Raw genomic sequence first — 20787 nt, 5'->3', positions numbered from 1 at the left:
ATGTTATTATCAAAAACAAAAATAATTCGATGTTTTTAATTCTTATTTTTGAGGGGTTTCGAAGTAGTGACTCATTAATTTGCCCAGCAAGTAAACAGCGATAAGTCAAGGCTAACCCATGTCAAGCGCACTCAGTTGCAAGTAAACACTGTTAAGTACCCACTAATTAATTTTTAAGAACAATATTTTGGGTAGCATAAATCCTTTTAAAACATGTACACGCAGTGTGAAAATTATTTAAGTTTTTCTCTAATGTCCTATTTTCTTAAGAGGATTTTGTAAACTGGCAGAGGGAGTTTTTTTGTGGATGATGATTCATTAATCCAACAAGCTCTAGGAGGTTACATAGGCCACTGAAAACACTTTTTCTAATGTGTTTCCCTATTAGGCCTCATTTTACGAGGACGTCAAATCTTACTTACAGTAGACGAAAAGCAACACAAACAATTTTTAGCAGAACACAATTACTTCAAAAATCCTCGATTGATTTGTAAACAAAGATTGCGACGGTGGGTCATGTTTCGTCTAGCACGGTGAAAGACTGCAGGAGTAACCTTGATTTCTCCTGCTGCTGCTGCTGCTGCTGTTACTATCCGGGCACCAGATCCTCTTGTGATCCAACAGGAGTTTTGTAAACAAGATAGCGCATTCCTCCCAACACAAAGAAGCTCAGAGTGGCCAAATCAGAGACTCGAGTGGGCCGCGGTACAGGTCCACATCTGCCAATCTACTTTTCTGGAAACTGTTGGCGGCAATAATCGACGCACAGTAAGAATTGTTTTGCACTTGCGCCGCGTCGTGTTGGAATCGCATTCTCTGTCTTGTAGTGAGTGGCACAACATCCAGCGATTCTGGCAATGCTCTAGCGAGGAAAGTGTAAAATGCCTGCCATTAGATTACCTAGGTAGGAGATATGGCCCAGTTAAACGGTCACCAACAACACCTGTCCACACATTCACGTAGAACTGCACGTGATGAGCGTGAGTAAACTCACTCCAAACACGTGAACTGTGGATGTTGAAGATCCCATCGCCATGTAGTAAGCACAAACCGTATCAGTTTCTCACTCCAGAAGTATCGCTCCATTAGTAAACAACTAGTGTGCTTGGTCAAGACGTAATAGTAAATATTAATGTGTAAAAGCTATTATGGCTGAAGAGTGACGAACGCTCTCCATCAGTACAACAAGAACCACTACAACAAACCATTCATTATACCTCAAGAGTGAGCGGTTCCTGTACTGGATTAAATAATGCTCTTTGGGAACTATGCAGTCAGAGAAAAGTATTTGTCCTGGTATCCCGTGCAACCTCCCAGAGACTGTCGGTTTAAATACGTTTAATCCTGTATATGTGGAAACAATGAACTGTCCTAATAATTACATTGCATGTTCTCGAAATATCTCATTTATTATATTTTATTGAAATTTTAGTGCGCAAGTACTCAAAACAACCAACTTTTGACTTACCTTTGTTGACAGTCGATATCTATTGCAATTAGGTGCCACTTCATCCCCCCCCCCCCCCCCCCACTCTCACCACACGGTGTGAGAAGGGTTCAAATAGCGAAACTGGAAACTCCCTGTCAAAATTTCCCAACTGGGATCCTGCATACGACTTGGCTGAAAACAGCTGGTTTTACAGTTGGTCGTTTTTTTTTTTTTTTTTTTTTGAACAGCCTATTCTACACTTTGGGGTAGAGAACGAAAAGAGGTTTTCAAAAAATCGCTCAGGAATAGGGAATGAAAGATAACAAATGAAGTCTAACATACCGGGTGATCAAAAAGTCAGTATAAATTTGAAAACTGAATAAATCACGGAATAATGTAGATAGAGAGGTACAAACTGATACACATGCTTGGAATGACATGAGGTTTTATTAGAACCAAAAAAAAATACAAACGTTCAAAAAATGTCCGACAGATGGCGCTTCATCTGATCAGAATAGCAATAATTAGCATAACAAAGTAAGACAAAGCAAAGATGATGTTCTTTACAGAAAATGCTCAATATGTCCACCATCATTCCTCAACAATAGCTGTAGTCGAGGAATAATGTTGGAACAGCACTGTAAAGCATGTCCGGAGTTATGGTGAGGCATTGGCGTCGGATGTTGTCTTTCAGCATCCCTAGAGATGTCGGCCGATCACGATACACTTGCGACTTCAGCTAACCCAAAAGCCAATAATCGCACGGACTGAGGTCTGGGGACCTGGGAGGCCAAGCATGACGAAAGTGGCGGCTGAGCACACGATCATCACCAAACGACGCGCGCAAGAGATCTTTCACGCGTCTAGCAATACTTTTTTTGTTGTTCTAATAAAACCCCATGTCATTCCAAGCATGTGTGTCAATTTTTACCTCTCTATCTACATTGTTCCGTGGTTTATTAAGTTTTCAAATTTTTACTGACTTTTTGATCGCCCGGTATATTATGTCCTTGTTTAGAGGTAATGTATTGGAAGACAAATGTTACTGGTTACATGACTACATAAAAGTAAACAGAGATGCGAACTATAAAGGTCAGGAGTCCGCAGCTCGTGGTCGTGCGGTAGCGTTCTCGCTTCCCACGCCCGGGTTCTCGGGTTCGATTCCCGGCGGGGTCAGGGATTTTCTCTGCCTCGTGATGGCTGGGTGTTGTGTGATGTCCTTCGGTTAGTTGGGTTTAAGTAGTTCTAGGGGACTGATGACCATAGATGTTAAGTCCCATAGTGCTCAGAGACATTTTTGATAAAGGTCAGGAAAAATTTGAAAGAAATATGATAAGCATTTGTATAAAAAAAATTGGCGATTCTTAACTCGAAATGACTTGAAACAGAAAAGAAATTTTGAACAATGTTTGCGTTCTTTCCTTGGGGCATTCTCCAGACTAAGCGTTGTGCTGTCGCTATTTCTTTCCCTTGAACAGCGAGAAAAATTTTCTTAGTTGCCTCCGCTATGGATTTTTTCCCGCCGCTCTTGTCTGGGTCTCGTTGTTAACGCTAGTTAGTAAATCGCTTCATGAGGCACAGTAATTCCTCAAAGCAGGGTGAGGGTATGTACTCTTAAAACCAGCTTCGTATTGCGGCATAGCAAATGTTTAACTTCTTAACTCTAACGGTAGATATTATCTCTCTGCTTTTGTGACTCATCTCTCTCCCTAGTTCGTACCACAGTTGAGCTACACGGTATGAATTGCGTGTTTACGTCCGTGCATAAACGAAAACTGTTTCATGCTTCATGATTACCTCATGGAGGATTTCTTGTCTTTACAAATTATACACGCTCCAAATCAAATTTTAATATTCGTACGGTAAACATTTAGGCAGTCTTCGATTGCGCATCGGCCAGCGTGTGCTTGATGGAGCGACGTAGAGGCATTAATGCTCGAGGGTCTTGGGCCTGACTTTATTTTCTGTCGGCTGTATCTGGGCACGGGGAGACGGGCGCCAGTGACTTTGCAGCGGAACTGTTGGCAGCCCTGCGCGCGTAGCCGGCTGAAGAACTTGGTGTAAGGAGCCGGCCGGGCCAGTTAGTGTCCAACGCTCGTACGAGAAGGAACGGAGAGGATTCGCGGGAGTCCACAGCGTCTCGCCACAGCCCAGCACCACGAGAGAAAGGTGAGTGAGTGTGTGTGTGAGCTGCGAATCGAGAGACGAGGTGTTCAATTACTGCCAGTGTGATGAGTGAGTGTTGACGGCTGTGTCAGCGAGAACTGCAAAGTGTTGCTTGTAAACAAACCGGTGGGTGCCGGTAGCCGTGCCTGCTGATGTGTCACTTAACAGCAGTTGCGTCCAATTCATCGGTGTCTGCTAAGTGGTGTTTTCAAGCTTCAAAAAGGTGTGTTGGCATCTTTTGTAATCGGCTACAGCTGCATTTACGTAGGTGCACGACTTTAAGAGTGGAGAACCGGTAAAGCAGTACCTTATGTCCCCTCAAGATTCTGTTTAACATTAGTTGAGTTCGAAGTAAGCTCGTCGTAGATGACTCTTTTTGCAGTATATATAGTCGAGCCTCCAGAGCTTAAAGTACAGACTCTCAGTGCCAGGTAACTGTGTGCCATGAATTTTCATTTGCGATCACAGTTTGTGCTCCTTTTTGTGATTTCCATAAATCTTCCCAGGCAAAGGCCGCAAACGTTCCTGTGAAAAGGGCACGGCCAGTTTCCTTCCACATCCCTGTGCTCCGCCTTCGACAGCTCTACCGACAGGACATTAATCTCAAATCTTTCTTGCTCATTGTTAAGAGACGAAATAGTGCTGAATTAGGGTTAAATTTTCAAAGTATGTTTCTGCTCCCAGAACTACTTCACATTTCATTAAACCCCCTATTTTTAGTCCAGTGTTTATGAACATACGCTATGAGTTGGTTTACTGAAGACAAATACTTGTACTTCCAACAGATAACGCAATGACTGCTGTAGGGCAGCGAAGAGACAATAACAGACAATGACATAACTTTAACGCTAGACACTCAGAAATAAATTGTATTCGACTCTTGCAAACTCGCCTTATAGGTAGGAGACAAAAAAGACATATACCGAAAACATTATACGACACAGTACTTTCATGTGTAGATAAAGTCTATTTTCTTAGAAGCGCATTTACAGAACTGACGCTGTCATTCATCAGAAGTTGAGCTATGAATCAAAATTTAACAGTGAACCATTTACTGTAATCGTAAATAGCCTAATTCGTGCTTTTAAGATAAACTAACAATTTTACTTAAGATTAGCATAAGATTTAGTAACGAGTTCCTCACAGGGTTTAGGGATTGACTAAATCGTGGACATTCCCGCGGTAAGATCATTTCAGTCCATTAGATTGATTTTAACTTATATATTTATTCACATGTTCTATGGGTCCTAATTGTGACATGTTTTAAGGTTATTATATGGAACGTACAGCAATATAATAGCCATTTTCTTGAGTGTCTTAATCTGTCTAGAGTTTTTGGTAGTACTGAAAGATGGGACCCAACTTTCATATCGTCCGGCCCTATTCTCAAGTTTAGATATAATTGTTTTGTGGAGATTTATAAACTTTGCATTGTTTGATAGAAACGTTATCGTAAGTTAGAAAGGTTGTCCCGTCCCAAATTTTAGTGGTGCGTTTTACGCAGAGTGAGTGGTTTGCGCGACACGGAAGTCAGTCGAGCGTGACCTCTACGAAACTGCAAGGTGATGTGAGGACGGCTACGTGCACTCCAGGGCCAGCTTCGAGGTCTCGAATGAATGAACGCCGGCTATGTATTGTTGAGAATAACTGTGAAGATTGTGAGCAGCTGACCGGCATTAGCTTAAAACTATTTAACAAGTCCCCACTTGTCATAAATCTAGAACACTTTGAAACGACATAAGAAAGAAACTAAATGTAACTAAACATGCAACTCTGTTGTCTTATTTTGCCGATCTTTAACATTTTGCATCTATCCAATAAAGAAAAATAGTTTCCGGTGATCGCTTGTAAATTATAGTCACGCTATCAGCACGCTGTAGTTCCTTCAGTCATGAAGCTCGCCTTTTAATGTCAATTTAAAAACGCGCGTGTTTATATTTACAGCTAATGGTGAACGCGCTATTCATGTAGTGAAATTTATTTTGTAGTAGAGCGCAGCTGGGTGTTCCGCATCAACGGGATATCTATTATTGAGGTTAGTGCGAAGATTACTTATGTTTCTACCAATGTTGATCATGACCTGCAATATGTTTTGTCAACGGAAAATATATATGTTGCTCTTTCAGATCAAATTCGCATTTAGAGCATGTTTAGTTCCCAGAGAGTAAATTTTAATAAGTTTTGTCGATTTACCGGCAGGAAAATAAAATTCAGTACTAACGTTAATGTACAGTAAATAGGTTTAAGTCACGCCATGAAATGCCGAAGTGGACTGTTGTAAGGATCACTTCACTAATTATATGCAAATAATGTTTATTAAAATGGTTATCAATACTGTGTCAGAAATACTTTGAAGTGCGGGACTGACAGAAAAGTAAATAATATGAAACTTCCTGGCAGATTAAAACTGTGTGCCCGACCGAGACTCGAACTCGGGACCTTTGCCTTTCGCGGGCAAGTGCTCTACCAACTGAGCTACCGAAGCACGACTCACGCCCGGTACTCACAGCTTTACTTCTGCCAGTACCTCGTCTCCTACCTTCCAAACTTTACAGAAGCTCTCCTGCGAACCTTGCAGAACTAGCACTCCTGAAAGAATGGTAGAGCACTTGCCCGCGAAAGGCAAAGGTCCCGAGTTCGAGTCTCGGTCGGGCACACAGTTTTAATCTGCCAGGAAGTTTCATATCAGCGCACACTCCGCTGCAGAGTGAAAATCTCATTCTGGAAGTAAATAATAGTTTGAAATATTCCTGGACGTGGTTTCATTCTAAAACTCCCACGGACTCCCCTTACTATTTGCCCTTATTTACGAACTATTGTCTTCCGAAATAATTTATGTAGACTCAAAAGTTGAAATCATGTTGATAGACATGGCACTCTAAATTATTACTCGTCCTATACATCCTTAGAGAGCGTGATGCATGAAAATCAGTCTGAGGTTCGGCATTTTTATTACATTGGTTTGGCTCGGTATCTTAGTGCGTAAGCGAGCCTGTAAATCCTAAGCTCCATGGTTCGATCCCCGTCAAGACACCACTTTCACCTCTTGCAATGACTACTGTGTGTGAATACTGTAGAGTGCCATCGTGGTTCTTGGCCCATCTTAAACTACAGACATCCCCGTCCGCTCCCTCGCGCCCCCCCCCCCCCCCTCCCCCTTGACTTGGTAACTTAGGTCGGAGGAACGCAATGAACATGCCGAGCGAAGCACAGTGGTACTCAAACCTTCTGGTTAATAATTTATCTATACATGTGATACATTAATTTCTTCGATTTCATCGATTCAGACTGAAATGTTACAATCCCCAAAGTAATAAAAATCAATAATAGTATTGTAGCTGCATGGCACACTCAATTATTAATCTGTTACATATTTTGACTGCAGCGCCCTGCGTTTTAATGAAATACTCACAAGATTTGGCGAGGCCGAACATGAGCTGTTCACGTGCTCTGTGGCAATTGTGATAGGTCAGTTTCATCACCTAGCCTAGACGTGCTCGTGGGAAGTAAACAGAGATTTCGACACGGGCGCCTGCCTCGTTGCTGCTGCTTTGGCGCACGGACAGGCAAGCAGACAGCTGCTGGCGCGCTACATTGGTCACAAAAGTGCGCAAGATGGTTGGCAGCTCCAAAAAAGATTCCGGAGATGTATTTTGGGACAACGCTCTAAAACTCTGCAACTGTTGACGGGATTGGCTTATGCAACAGAATTTACGAGCGTGAGTAAATTTTTAAGAAAGTTTTTTGCAGACCCTTGAAGATAAACGTCAACCATTCCGCAAACAAAATGTTACTTACAAAGTTGTAAAGCCGTCTTAAGACATTGAAGAATCCAAGAATATACTACAGCCATCTATGCGCAGCTCTCGTAGGGACCGTTAGGAACACCATGGTTTGCCAAGTATACATGAAAAAGGAACATTCAATAATTAGTGAGATGAACTGATGTAGAAGAGAAACAGTATGCTGGATGAGTTTAGCGCTTTTATGGCTGTTGGCATTACTGGAATGAGCCCAGAAAAGGTGACGGGTAAGCTGTTCTGATTAAAACTTCAATATTGCGTTTAACGATGGCGTGTCCGCTTTAAGTTTCCACGTTAACTGAACACGCTCATTGAGCCTTCTTTTTCTTTTTGAATGTAACAATCAGGCTAAAACCTTTCAAATGGCTCTCAGCACCATGGGACTTAACATCTGAGGTCATCAGTCCCCTAGAACTTAGAACTATTTAAACCTAACTAACCGAAGGACATCACACACATCCATGCCCGAGGCAGGATTCGAACCTGCGACTGTAGCGGTCGGGCGGTACTAGACTGAAGCGCCTAGAACCGCTCGGCCACACCGCCCGGCTAAAACCTTCCCTGGGATGATGTTACAGTAGGGTGAATGTTTTATGAACCGCAGAAATTTTTGGAAGTGGTTAGAACAATTCAAAAACAGTCGAACCTCAGCGACTGATGCCTTTTGTAATGACCGAAGTGTCGTCTTGTGCGATTACCTGGAAGATAATCGTGCAATAAACAGTGCCTATTACTACTCAGACATGCTGGTGAATGAAGTAAAGCCAGCAGTGAGAGAAAAACGTCGCGAAGCTCGAAGAAAATGCTTGATATTGCTACTAGCTCACACCGTCCAGCTGACCAAAGAAATCTTTCAAACAATAGGTTGGGAGGTACTGCTTAATCTTCCTTACAGTTCACATTTGGCTGCCTCGGATTTTTACTTGTTTGGTCCACTCATTGAATCAAGTGGAAAAAAAGAAAGGCAACGCCGAGGTCAAAGAAATTGTGGGAAAGTGACTCTAAAGACAGTCATCCTTGCATCAGGTATAAAAAGACTAGTTCACCGTCGGGACGAATTTATTAATATTGAGAAGTAATAAGTAATTCTGTAAATGGTTTTTCTTTTACATAAAGTTCCGTATAATTGTTGAATGTCCCTCGTAGTTAACAGAGCACTTAGTTGCTGCGCTGCGGAGCGTGCAACGCGAAAGAAAATTGTAACGTTATATTCACTGACTTGACTGTACACCCTCGGTGAAACATTGCAATTACTGTACAGGAATTATTCGATATTTCACAACTTATGGTTTTTATTTAATACGCCGTAGACTTCGGGTTTACAAGCCCACTTTCTACAGTGATGCATAAACTTTTCCTAAGACGTCTGATTTATAAAGTTCCTCAGCGGGACATACAGAAAGTAAAAATGCTGCTTAAGATTTTAGCCCTTTTTCGCTTATTAACGTTTTCGTAAATTGTTTTTTTGACATTGTAGAATACACCTATATACCACTTCTCCAGGATCCATCGTGCTCTGCATTAAAAGCGCAAGAGTTGCATTCGAAAGGAGTTACCGTGCATCATTGTCCTGTAAACTTAGTTTTCTTTCCAGAGGTTCCTTAACTTGCAGGTTACAGATGTGGAAATGGTATGCGCGGTTAGTGTCATTAATTACTGTTAACCGAAAAAAGTTAGTGACCGGTTCTGTGATTAGTTCGATATGGACGGGATGATAAGCTCTGAGTTTAAATCTTTCTTTTCTGTAAAAGCATCGTTGAACTATTAATATTCTCGTGGTACAGACCAAACGTCTTATCAGCCGAGGTGCTGCCGACCTTGGAGCAGCTTTTTCGGCCGCAGCTAAGAAAAAAGAGGAGCGAATGGGACAGGTCTCCCTTGGGGGAGGATAAAGGCGTCGTTGCGACTCAGGAGATGTCAAAAGGAGGTATGTTTTTGTTGGCTGTAGGGGAGGGGCGGAAATATATTTAGGATCGGTGGCGGCCAAGGTGTGGTGGGCGGAGGTCCCTGCTCGGCTGAGCACCGGTTTCTGAGCAGCGGCACGCATGGAGTGGTGGAGGTGTGTGTGTGTGTGTGTGTGTGTGTGTGTGGGGGGGGGGGGGGGGGCTGTTCCAGAGTGGCAACCAAAGGGGAGGACGACTCACCCCAGCAAGCTGCCTGCCAGCCTTTGGGACCCATACACAGCCTGCTTTAAAGCACTGAAAACTCCACCGTTAATGATAGTGTTAATTTCTCGTTGAATAGAAATTGCACGTCATTACACTATGTACACCTGCGTAGCATTGCAGGAGGCCAATCAATTCAAGGGACAGGAAGAACATACTGGACGAACTGGGAATTGGATACCAAAACCTTTATGCTTAATGATTACCACCGTGTCACATAACTCGTGAGCCACTCAAGAAATTTTTACTTTATCCATTATTTCAGAAACGAACTAAGATTTTCAGCTTGCACTGTACTGCAAAGGTAGATGCGTCATATTTTTGAACTGTCTCCATCGAAGTGCCTAAAAACTGAACTTGGGTTCAGTTGGGTGAGTGTAGAAATCGTCTGTCCCCGTTGAAAGAACCAACCTAGCATTCGCTTCAGTTGGTGTAGAGAAACGGTGAGAAACGTGAAACTAGAAAGCGAAACGGAAAGAAAGATTGAGGTCCAACGACGAAGTTGGTAACAAATTGAAATGTTTCTCGACCACATAAAATTTATAGTACGGTAGTCACGCAATGCGTTAGTGTGGACTCATATTCGAAAGCTTAATACAAAAGAACCTTTCTAAAAGTTAATTAACAACGTAGAAAACAATGAACCTACCGACTAATGCGCAGTGGTCGAAAGACGAACCTCATTTGGTTGAGGGAAGTGCTAATATTCCACACCAGTTAAAATTTTAAACGTGATTAGTGACAGAAATCTTGAATGGGACAAAACGTGGTAAGAAAATGAGTTGTGCTATTGCCATAATAGGTGCAGGAAACAACAGAAGACTAAAAACTGGATAGTTCATGGGGGATTTGATTCTCGCACATACCGAATAACATTAACGCACTAAACCACTACCCAGCGAGTCCTCGGGGAAGCCTCCACGGGTTGGTTCATACGCTCACAGCGTAGCTTGCACTCTGACGTGCAAGGCAGCAGTAGACTGGAATCGAGGAGCAAATGTGACAAGAGTCAGTTTCGCCACACATGCTGCCACAGATACTCTCCTGATCTAGACTTCTGTGCCAGATCTGTTACGCCTTTCTCAGAGGAAGCGTGTAGTCTATTGTGAAATAGCTTGCAGCAACTGGTATTCTTATTTCTAAGAAACAAATCTCAGTGAAACTACTCGGAAATTAAAACTTTGAACCAGAATGTGATTCGAACTCGGCCTTGATTTTCGCGAGCAGATTACTTAGCAACTGAGCTACCCAGGCCCGACTCGCCCTCCGTTTCGTTTAAGTTTAGAAAAGTCTTGGCTCGTTACCAAATAATGAAACACGTTATTCTCATTCGTTTTGGATTAATAGCTTGTTAATGAATTTTGTTCGTTGCCATAATGTGCTAAATCTGAACACCATCAGGATATTATTTAAACTGAGAAGGCAGGTGTTTCTTCGGAAATAAGGTCATCCTGAACTTCATGCAAACAGCAAATCACCAAGGGTCGGAAAGGTTTACCTGGTAGCCAATTTCGTATCCTTGCCAAAGATATGTTGGACAAAACACACTCAACTGAAGGGCAGTGTCCTGATCACTTGGCACGCTCTATCAAGGAGACCATGGAATCAGTTAAAAGCGGTTATCTGCCTGTCTCGCGCGCTCAGAGCATGTCTGCCTGGAGCCGCGGCGATATCAGCTACCTCGCACGCAGGTTATTTACGAGACAGATTTAGGGGAGCACCGTTGCTTTCCGTAGAAAGCTGGGATTATCCCATTCTCTGGGAAGGTCGGTTCGCCAAGGGCGTTTCCTGCGAGCAGCTGGTTTGCCCACGCGTTCGGGAGACCAGTCAGTCGTAGTGTAGCTAACCGGCGACTAGCGGTGGCTTCTGCAAGATGACGTAACGATTCGCAGAGTTACGCTACCGGTGCTTCGAGGGTCTTACGCAAGCACAGCGGCGGATTACATTTGCCGCCTCCCGGCTTCGGCCAAAATTTCCTCCTAATTTCTACTGTCCCCCCCCCCCCCCCCCCATGAACCATGGACCTTGCCGTTGGTGGGGAGGCTTGCGTGCCCCAGCGATACAGATAGCCGTACCGTAGGTACAACCACAACGGAGGGGTATCTGTTGAGAGGCCAGACAAACGTGTGGTTCCTGAAGAGGGGCAGCAGCCTTTTCAGTAGTTGCAAGGGCAACAGTCTGGATGATTGACTGATCTGGCCTTGTAACAATAACCAAAACGGCCTTGCTGTGCTGGTACTGCGAACGGCTGAAAGCAAGGGGAAACTACGGCCGTAATTTTTCCCGAGGGCATGCAGCTTTACTGTATGATTAAATGATGGCGTCCTCTTGGGTAAAATATTCCGGAGGTAAAATAGTCCCCCATTCGGATCTCCGGGCGGGGACTACTCAAGAGGATGTCGTTATCAGGAGAAAGAAAACTGGCGTTCTACGGATCGGAGCGTGGAATGTCAGATCCCTTAATCGGGCAGGTAGGTTAGAAAATTTAAAAAGGGAAATGGATAGGTTAAAATTAGATATTGTGGGAATTAGTGAAGTTCGGTGGCAGGAGGAACAAGACTTTTGGTCAGGTGACTACAGGGTTATAAACACAAAGTCAAATAGGGGTAATGCAGGAGTAGGTTTAATAATGAATAGGAAAATAGGAATGCGGGTAAGCTACTACAAACAGCATAGTGAACGCATTATTGTGGCCAAGATAGACACGAAGCCCACACCTACTACAGTAGTACAAGTTTATATGCCAACTAGCTCTGCAGATGACGAAGAAATTGAAGAAATGTATGATGAAATAAAAGAAATTATTCAGATAGTGAAGGGAGACGAAAATTTAAGTCATGGGTGACTGGAATTCGAGTGTAGGAAAAGGGAGAGAAGGAAACGTAGTAGGTGAATATGGATTGGGGCTAAGAAATGAAAGAGGAAGCAGCCTGATAGAATTTTGCACAGAGCACAACTTAATCATAGCTAACACTTGGTTTAAGAATCATGATAGGTTGTATACATGGAAGAACCGTGGAGATACTAAAAGGTATCAGATAGATTATACAATGGTAAGACAGAGATTTAGGAACCAGATTTTAAATTGTAAGACATTTCCAGGGGCAGATGTGGACTCTGACCACAATCTATTGGTTATGACCTGTAGATTAAAACTGAAGAAACTGCAAAAAGGTGGGAATTTAAGGAGATGGGACCTGGATAAACTGAAAGAACCAGAGGTTGTACAGAGTTTCAGGGAGAGCATAAGGGAACAATTGAAAGGAATGGGGGAAAGAAATACAGTAGAAGAAGAATGGGTAGCTCTGAGGGATGAAATAGTGAAGGCAGCAGACGATCAAGTAGGTAAAAAGAAGAGGGTTAGTAGAAATCCTTGGGTAACAGAAGAAATATTGAATTTAATGGATAAAAGGAGAAAATATAAAAATGCAGTAAATGAAGCAGGCAAAAAGAAATACAAACGTCTCAAAAATGAAATCGACAGGAAGTGCAAAATGGTTAAGCAGGGATGGCTAGAGGACAAATGTAAGGATGTAGAGGCTTATCTCACTAGGGGTAAGATAGATACTGCCTACAGGAAAATTAAAGAGACCTTTGGAGAAAAGAGAACCACTTGTATGAATATCAAGAGCTCAGATGGAAACCCAGTTCTAAGCAAAGAAGGGAAAGCAGAAAGGTGGAAGGAGTATATAGAGGGTCTATACAAGGGCGATGTACTTGAGGACAATATTACGGAAATGGAAGAGGATGTAGATGGAAGATGAAATGGGAGATACGATACTGCGTGAAGAGTTTGACAGAGCACTGAAGGACCTGAGTCGAAACAAGGCCCCCGGAGTAGACAACATTCCATTGGAACTACTGACGGTCTTGGGAGAGCCAGTCCTGACAAAACTCTACCATCTGGTGAGCAAGATGTATGAAACAGGCGAAATACCCTCAGACTTCAAGAAGAATATAATAATTCCTATCCCAAAGAAAACAGGTGTTGACAGATGTGAAAATTACCGAACAATCAGTTTAATAAGCCACAGCAGCAAAGTACTAACACGAATTCTTTACAGACGAATGGAAAAACTATTAGAAGCCGACCTCGGGGAAGATCAGTTGGGATTCCGTAGAAATACTGGAACACGTGAGGCAATACTGACCTTACGACTTATCTTAGAAGAAAGATTAAGGAAAGGCAAACCTACGTTCCTAGCATTTGTAGACCTAGAGAAAGCTTTTGACAATGTTGACTGGAATACTCTCTTTCAAATTCTGAGGGGAGTGAAAGGCTATTTACAATTTATACAGAAACCAGATGGCAGTTATAAGAGTTGAGGGACATGAAAGGGAAGCAGTGGTTGGGAAGGGAGTAAGACAGGGTTGTAGCCCCTCCCCGATGTTATTCAATCTCTATATTGAGCAAGCAGTAAAGGAAACAAAAGAAAAATTTGGAGTAGGTATTAAAATCCATGGAGAAGAAATAAAAACTTTGAGGTTCGCCGATGACATTGTAATTGTCAGAGACAGCAAAGGACTTGGAAGAGCAGTTGAACGGAATGGATGGTGTCTTGAAGGGAGGATATAGGATGAGCATCGACAAAAGCAAAACGAGGATAATGGAATGTAGTCGAGTTAAGTCGGGTGATGCTGAGGGTATTAGATTAGGAAATGAGACACTTAAAGTAGTAAAGGAGTTTTGCTATTTGGGGAGCGAAATAACTGATGATGGACGAAGTAGAGAGGATATAAAATGTAGACTGGCAATGGCAAGGAAAGCGTTTCTGAAGAAGAGAAATTTGTTAACATCGAGTATAGATTTAAGTGTCGGGAAGTTATTTCTGAAAGTATTTGTATGGAGTGTAGCCATGTATGGAAGTGAAACATGGACGGTAAATAGTTTGGACAAGAAGAGAATAGAAGCTTTTGAAATGTGGTGCTACAGAAGAATGCTGAAGATTAGATGGGTAGATCACATAACTAATGAGGAGGTATTGAATAGGATTGGGGAGAAGAGAAGTTTGTGGCACAACTTGACCAGAAGAAGGGATCGGTTGGTAGGACATGTTCTGAGGCATCAAGGGATCACCAATTTAGTATTGGAGGGCAGCGAGGAGGGTAAAAATCATAGGGGGAGACCAAGAGATGAATACACTAAGCAGATTCAGAAGGATGTAGGTTGCAGTAGGTACTGGGAGATGAAGAAGCTTGCACAGGATAGAGTAGCATGGAGAGCTGCATCAAACCAGTCTCAGGACTGAAGACCACAACAACAACAATTTCTACTGTGGCATAACTCTACCAGCAACTACAGATTATAAAACTGTGCGTACTGGATATCTTACAACAGTAAGTGCAGTAGTCTTGGCAGATTCTAAAAAAGGCGAACAGGGCGTTAAAATATTTTGGCCGCCTAAAAGAAACACACAAAAAAAACAAAATAAGCGTGCTAGATAAATCGGACTGGCCAGTAATGCCTAAAATTAAGATGGAAAATACTTCACTAACGCAAGTAAACCAATTTTGCTAATTGGGACACGTAACGGGTAACACAAGTCTAATTGATAGTAAAAGAATTACTATGGCTAAAGAAGCCTTAAAATATAAGCAATTTATTGACGTCTTACCACATTAATACAGAAAGAAGCTTACCAATAAATTTATTTGGAGCATTTTAAGCTATGGTTGTGAAGCGTCGACTCAGGAAAATCGAGAGAAGGAAACAAAATAAAGCAAGAGATCTGTGGATGTGGAGAATAGCCACAAAACATCCTAGACTAGAAGAAAATATAATGAACAAATACTAAGAGATAACAACTTCGTAAGACATCTTCTAAGGAAAAAATCCTGGGAAAAATTAGAGGCAGTTCCAGTTACCAACTGAACGAACTGCAGCTGCTACAACCAGTTGATAAAGTCGGTAAGCACTGACTACATGAAGAAGGCGTTTGCTTTAGTGTCAAATTACGATAGATTGTTTCTGTTGTGGATTGGGGTGTTCATAGAACGACAACCAATAAGAATCATCGTCTTCTATTCGGCCGATTTTAACATTAATGCTTCTAGCGCGAGATTGGGATTGTAAGATACTTGCACATTCACCACAGAAACTGATTTCAAGAAAGCCATTAAATTTCGAACATTCAACCTTGAAAATTCCAGCTCCTACACTTGCATTACTGCATGCCTAAAATTTATTAAATTATTCATTACACCGTGAAAATCCGAAAATGCACACGATTTATGAAATCTTATAAGTGGTTGTGCATGTTACTCCCACTGCCATATAGAGCTATATGGCGTATTGGGCTTTCTAGAGGATGACACTTCAAATCCCCATCCAGCGGTCCATATTTGTCTTTGGCGATACCCTAATTCACTTAAGGCGAATACTGGGATGGTTCCTTTGGAAAGGAACAACTACCGCCCCGTGCTGCCGTAATCTGTTTCTGTGAATAATCGTAGAAAGCAAAGTGGGAACAGTAAGTGGTCCTCCACTACTGGCTTCTGGACCTATCTAATTAACTGTGCGATGGTTCACATCACGTGGAGGTTCAACAGGAGCCTGTACGAATTCGCTAGCTAGCCATCGACAATTTGAGAGAGAGAGAGAGAGAGAGAGAGAGAGAGAGAGAGAGAGAGAGAGAGAGACCAGCGTTGCAGAATGTCCAAACATAATCGTTAATATGTTGATATATTGTATTGCCAATTAAAGTTACTGTTATCGTGTTATCATTTGAACTACGCTCTCGTGGCAGTCTTCCAGCCAAGGCCTCTGCCCTCTGTAATGTGCGGGCGAGAGTGTGATCTGGCGATACCAGGAAATCCAGGACACTGTGGACAGCTTCCTTGAAAATCAATTGTTATCAAGCTACATGCTATAGGAATGCACACCTAGCGGTCGCATCAAATCTGGTTGGTAACTCTGACGAGCTATTTTCGTAAAGTTATTTGGCAAGTGATGATATCAGCATCTCTGTAACTACTGAAGCAATTTCTACCAAACTTGGCACCTGTGTCACTATCTGGAAAGAATTAAACAGTAAGACATCCATAAAACACCTGCTGCGTAGTATGGGAGTGACAAACAAGCATAACTTAGGAACACCTAGACAGGTTTCAACGAAGTTAGCTACGTACATAGCTCAAGATTTGTATAAAAATTCTGTGAGAATAATACTCCTTAGGGTGGGGCCGAGAACGTTTAACGTAAGAAGTTCGAAAAGGACCTGTAAGTATTTCTTTCCTGTATTTGTTTGAATTGTAATATTTGAAAAGTCTGAAGCGCCATCTGTATCTTGTTAGTGTTGCTCAATGCGTCAACCAGGTCGCAAGAATAACCACTGCGAGCAAATATTTTGTCCTTGTTTCGGGGTCAAAAATCGTGCCACAGAGCTGAATACCACGGATACGTTTAGCAAGGTGTAAATCAGCGAAGAATCGGTTGCCAGTAACAGATCCTTTATTCAGGAGGAGTCACTTACTGTTGCCATAATGCCTCAAAAGAATCTGAAGTCTAATATATGTGACATACATATATGTCGCTGGAGCTGCAGGCGAGAAGCTTGTTGTGAACGGACACAACTTTTCATCTGGCCGTAACTGTTGTTTGATTGCTCGGTGGGATGGCACGGTCACACTCCTTTGCCATAGAAGTATTGGACAATTTAAAACTGTCATTGACTAGCAGATCATCAGTTGAAGCAGTTGTTCTCTGCAGGTACAATGTTAAACATTCAGAAAAATAAAAGTACATCAGAAACTTTAACAGATTTTTACACTGTAGTGTTGATCCCTTCAGATGTCACGAACTGGGGCTAAGCTCTGTCATGTTAGACACTGTATTGACTTCCAGTGCGAGGGCACTGCTGTGCTGAGAGGGGACACCTGGCTTTCAGGAGCGTCTCAGATACATCGTTGCGGATTGCAACGAGACCTTGCAGACATCTGTGGTGTCGATATGTGTTGCTGACTTTGGTGTGGCACAGCGATATCTAGACGATACCACAAAGCTAGTTGGTTCAAATGGCTCTGAGCACTATGAGACTCAACATCTCAGGTCATCAGTCCCCTAGAACTTAGAACTACTTAAACCTAACTAACCTAACGACACCACACACATCCATGCCCGAGGCAGGATTCGAACCTGCGACCGTAGCGGTCACGCGGTTGCAGACTGAAGCTCCTAGAACCGCTCGGCCACACCGGCCGGCCACAAAGCTAGTTTAGAAAAGCTTATCATCTACAGAATTCTTTTTTTCGTCGGGTTGTGCGGTGGCGATCCTTCAGCGGGGATATCGAACGTTTTATCTTCTTAGAAATCAGTAAGTGCGGTCGGGTAACAGTCGAGTTGGATGGCGCCAAACTTTCTTTTCTGATTTACGACCTGCGGCGAACGTGCGGCAAAGTGGAGCAGACAGCTCTCGAGCAGTTTTACGACATGGTTGTGGTCTCGCCGGTGGCTGCCGCGTCGGGAGAAATAGGGGGCGGGGCGGACATTCAATTAGGAACCAGGGAGTGGCCCTGGAACAATGGGGCGCGCCTGGCTGCGGTACCGTTTATAACCTCCCCCATACCTCTCTCTCTCTCTCTCTCTCTCTCTCTCTCTCTCTCTCTCTTTGTGTGTGTGTGTGTGTGTGTGTGTGTGTGTGTGTATGTGTGTGTGTGTGTTGTCGACAGGAAAGGAACGCAGTTTTCAGCCACGGTGCTCAGTACCGTCCCGCGAAACAAATGTAAGATGCAAAAACTGCGTTTAACATCTGCTAACAGTCTAATAGGGGTGATCGTTTACACTGACGTGACACGTCATGAGATCATGAGATAGCTGCTAATATCGTGTCGGACCTCCTTTTACCTGGCGCAGGCAGCAAATCGACGTGACAGCGACTCAAGTCGTTGGAAGTCCCCTTCAGAAATATTAAGCCATGCTGCCTCTCCAGCCCTCGATGATTGCGAAAGTATTCTATGTACGAACTAACCTGTCGATTATGTCCCGTTAATGCTCGAAGGAATGCACGTTCGTCGATCTGGGTGGCTAAATCATTCGCTCGAAAAAATGGTTCAAATGGCTCTGAGCACTCTGGGACTTAACATCTGAGATCATCTGTCCACTAGACTTAGAACTACTTAAACCTAACTAACCTAAGGACATCAAAGACATCGATCCCCGAGGCAGGATTCTAATCTGCGACCGTAGCAGCACCGCAGTTCCAGACTGAAACGCCTAGAACCGCTCGGTCACAGGGGCCGGCTCCACTCGAAATGACCAGGATGTTGAAACTAGTTGCGAACTGTTGGAGCATTCTCGTCCATAAAAATTCCATCGTTGTTTGAGAGCATGAAGTCCATGAATGGCTGCAAATGGCGTCAAAGTAGCCGAACATGACCATTTCCAGTCGGTGATCTGTTCCGGTGGACCAGAAGAACCAGTGCATTCCATGTACACGCAGCTCACACCATTATGGAGCCACCACCAGATTGCGCAATGCCTTGTCATCCTTGGCCTGTAGGTTCATGAGGTCTCTGGCACACTTGAACGCTACGATCAGCTGTTACCAACTAACTCCTGACCAGGCCGCGATTTTCCAGTTGTCTAGCGGTCAGTCTACCTGACCAGGCGATGTGTTGTTAGCATAGGCACTAGCGTCGGTTATCTGCTGCCATAGCCCATTAGCGCCAAATTTCGCCACGCTGTCCTAACGGATACGTTCGTCGTGCGTCCCACATTTCTGCGGTTAATTCGCGCACTGTTGCTTGTCTGTTAACACTAACAACCCTACGTCACGCCGCTATTCTCGGACGTCAAGGCCGTTTGCCATTGTTTTGTCCGTGGTGCGGTAATGGTAGAAATTTGGTTTTCTTGACACTCTTCACAATGTGAATCTCGGAATACTGATTTCCCTAACGATTTCCGAAATAGAATGTCCAATGCGTCTAGGACCTACTACCATTCCGCTTTCAAAGTCTGTTAATTCCCATTGTGCGGCGAGAATCGCGTCGGACAGCTTCTAACAAGCTGTGAGGACGCCCTCGTGCTTCGGTAGCTCAGATGGTAGAGCACTTGTCCGCGAAAGGCAGAGGTCCCGAGTTCGAGTCTCGGTGCGGCACACAGTTTTAATCTGCCAGAAAGTTTCAACTTCTAACATGAAGCACCTGATTACAAATGACAGTCCCGCCAGTTCACTGCCCTTTTATACCTTGTGTAAGAGATACTACCCCCATCCGTATATATGTATGTTGCTTTCCAATTGCTGTGGTCACCTAAAGTGTAAAAGTGTCAACGTTAGATAATTTGTACACGTCGGTACATGAAATGCTTAAGTGTAATTGATAAATTGTCTTAGGTCAACTATGCCACAAGCACGAATCTCTAGTTTTGAAATTTTGTCAATCGAAAATAATCGAGCTAAAGTTATCGATTTCCATGACACACTTTAAAAATTTGCAGCAGCAAAGGAAATCCTAAGCTATTAGTAATCTAACACTAAAAAGATATTTACTATTTGTAGTGCTTTATTAATAAGGATTTGAAGTTTTATTTATAAAAATTGGTTTCCATTCGTGAATAAATATTAAAAATATTTAACATTATACTTACCAACTTTTATCATCCCCCAAAGCATGTTCTTTGTGGGATTGGGAGGCTGAGCTAGGGGTGTGGCAAGTTAAAACTGCGCAGCGTGTGTCAATCTACCCAGCGACGCCTCTGCCACATAAGCAGTTCCTGGACGTGCGCAGAGTCCCTGATGCCTCTCTCTCTCTCTCTCTCTCTCTCTCTCTCTCTCTCTCTCTCTCTCTGACCGAGCGCCGGCCGTCTATTCCCGTTCCCGTCCCGGCACGCATCACGCCACCTGGGCGGGTTCGCTGGCACCGGTGTCTGCTCTCTCTCCGGCCGCACACGGCGTGTGCACGCACTGACTGCGTGGTCGGCTCGATCCGCCAATTCCCGCAATAGGTCCGCCAGGGCTGCAGCGGTCAGCGCCCAAGGACGCTCGCCGACTACACACACTCGAGCCGCCTCCCAACAGCTCACATCGCATCGACACGCCGCGTCCAGTAGTCGGAAAGTGCAGCAAGGGTACAAGACTCGGCAACAAAAGTGCAGCAACATTCCTTGTACTGCAGTAGATGTAATGTCGTCTGAAGAGTCTGTTACTTTCTTGAATGAAAGACTGTGGACGATCTAACTCGTCTGTACTCCGCAACCCACTGCTTCAAAGTTTGTAACCGAGCGAGG

The 20787-nt window shown here is 43.5% G+C and overlaps 1 protein-coding gene across 2 annotated transcripts in view; it reads left to right on the top strand.

Annotated features, from left to right (window-relative positions):
- The first annotated feature begins 3515 nt into the window (after positions 1-3515).
- Positions 3516-20787, top strand: part of LOC126413330 (trinucleotide repeat-containing gene 18 protein-like) — a 71707-nt gene continuing 54435 nt past the window's right edge. For both annotated transcript variants that reach the window (XM_050083237.1, XM_050083238.1), the window contains exon 1: positions 3516-3598. The gene's annotated coding sequence lies outside the window, so the exon portion shown is untranslated. The remainder of the gene's footprint in view (positions 3599-20787) is intronic.

Source organism: Schistocerca serialis, chromosome 7 (assembly GCF_023864345.2).
Source record: "Schistocerca serialis cubense isolate TAMUIC-IGC-003099 chromosome 7, iqSchSeri2.2, whole genome shotgun sequence".
Lineage (NCBI taxonomy): Eukaryota > Metazoa > Arthropoda > Insecta > Orthoptera > Acrididae > Schistocerca > Schistocerca serialis.
This window is presented reverse-complemented; position numbering and strand designations above follow the sequence as displayed.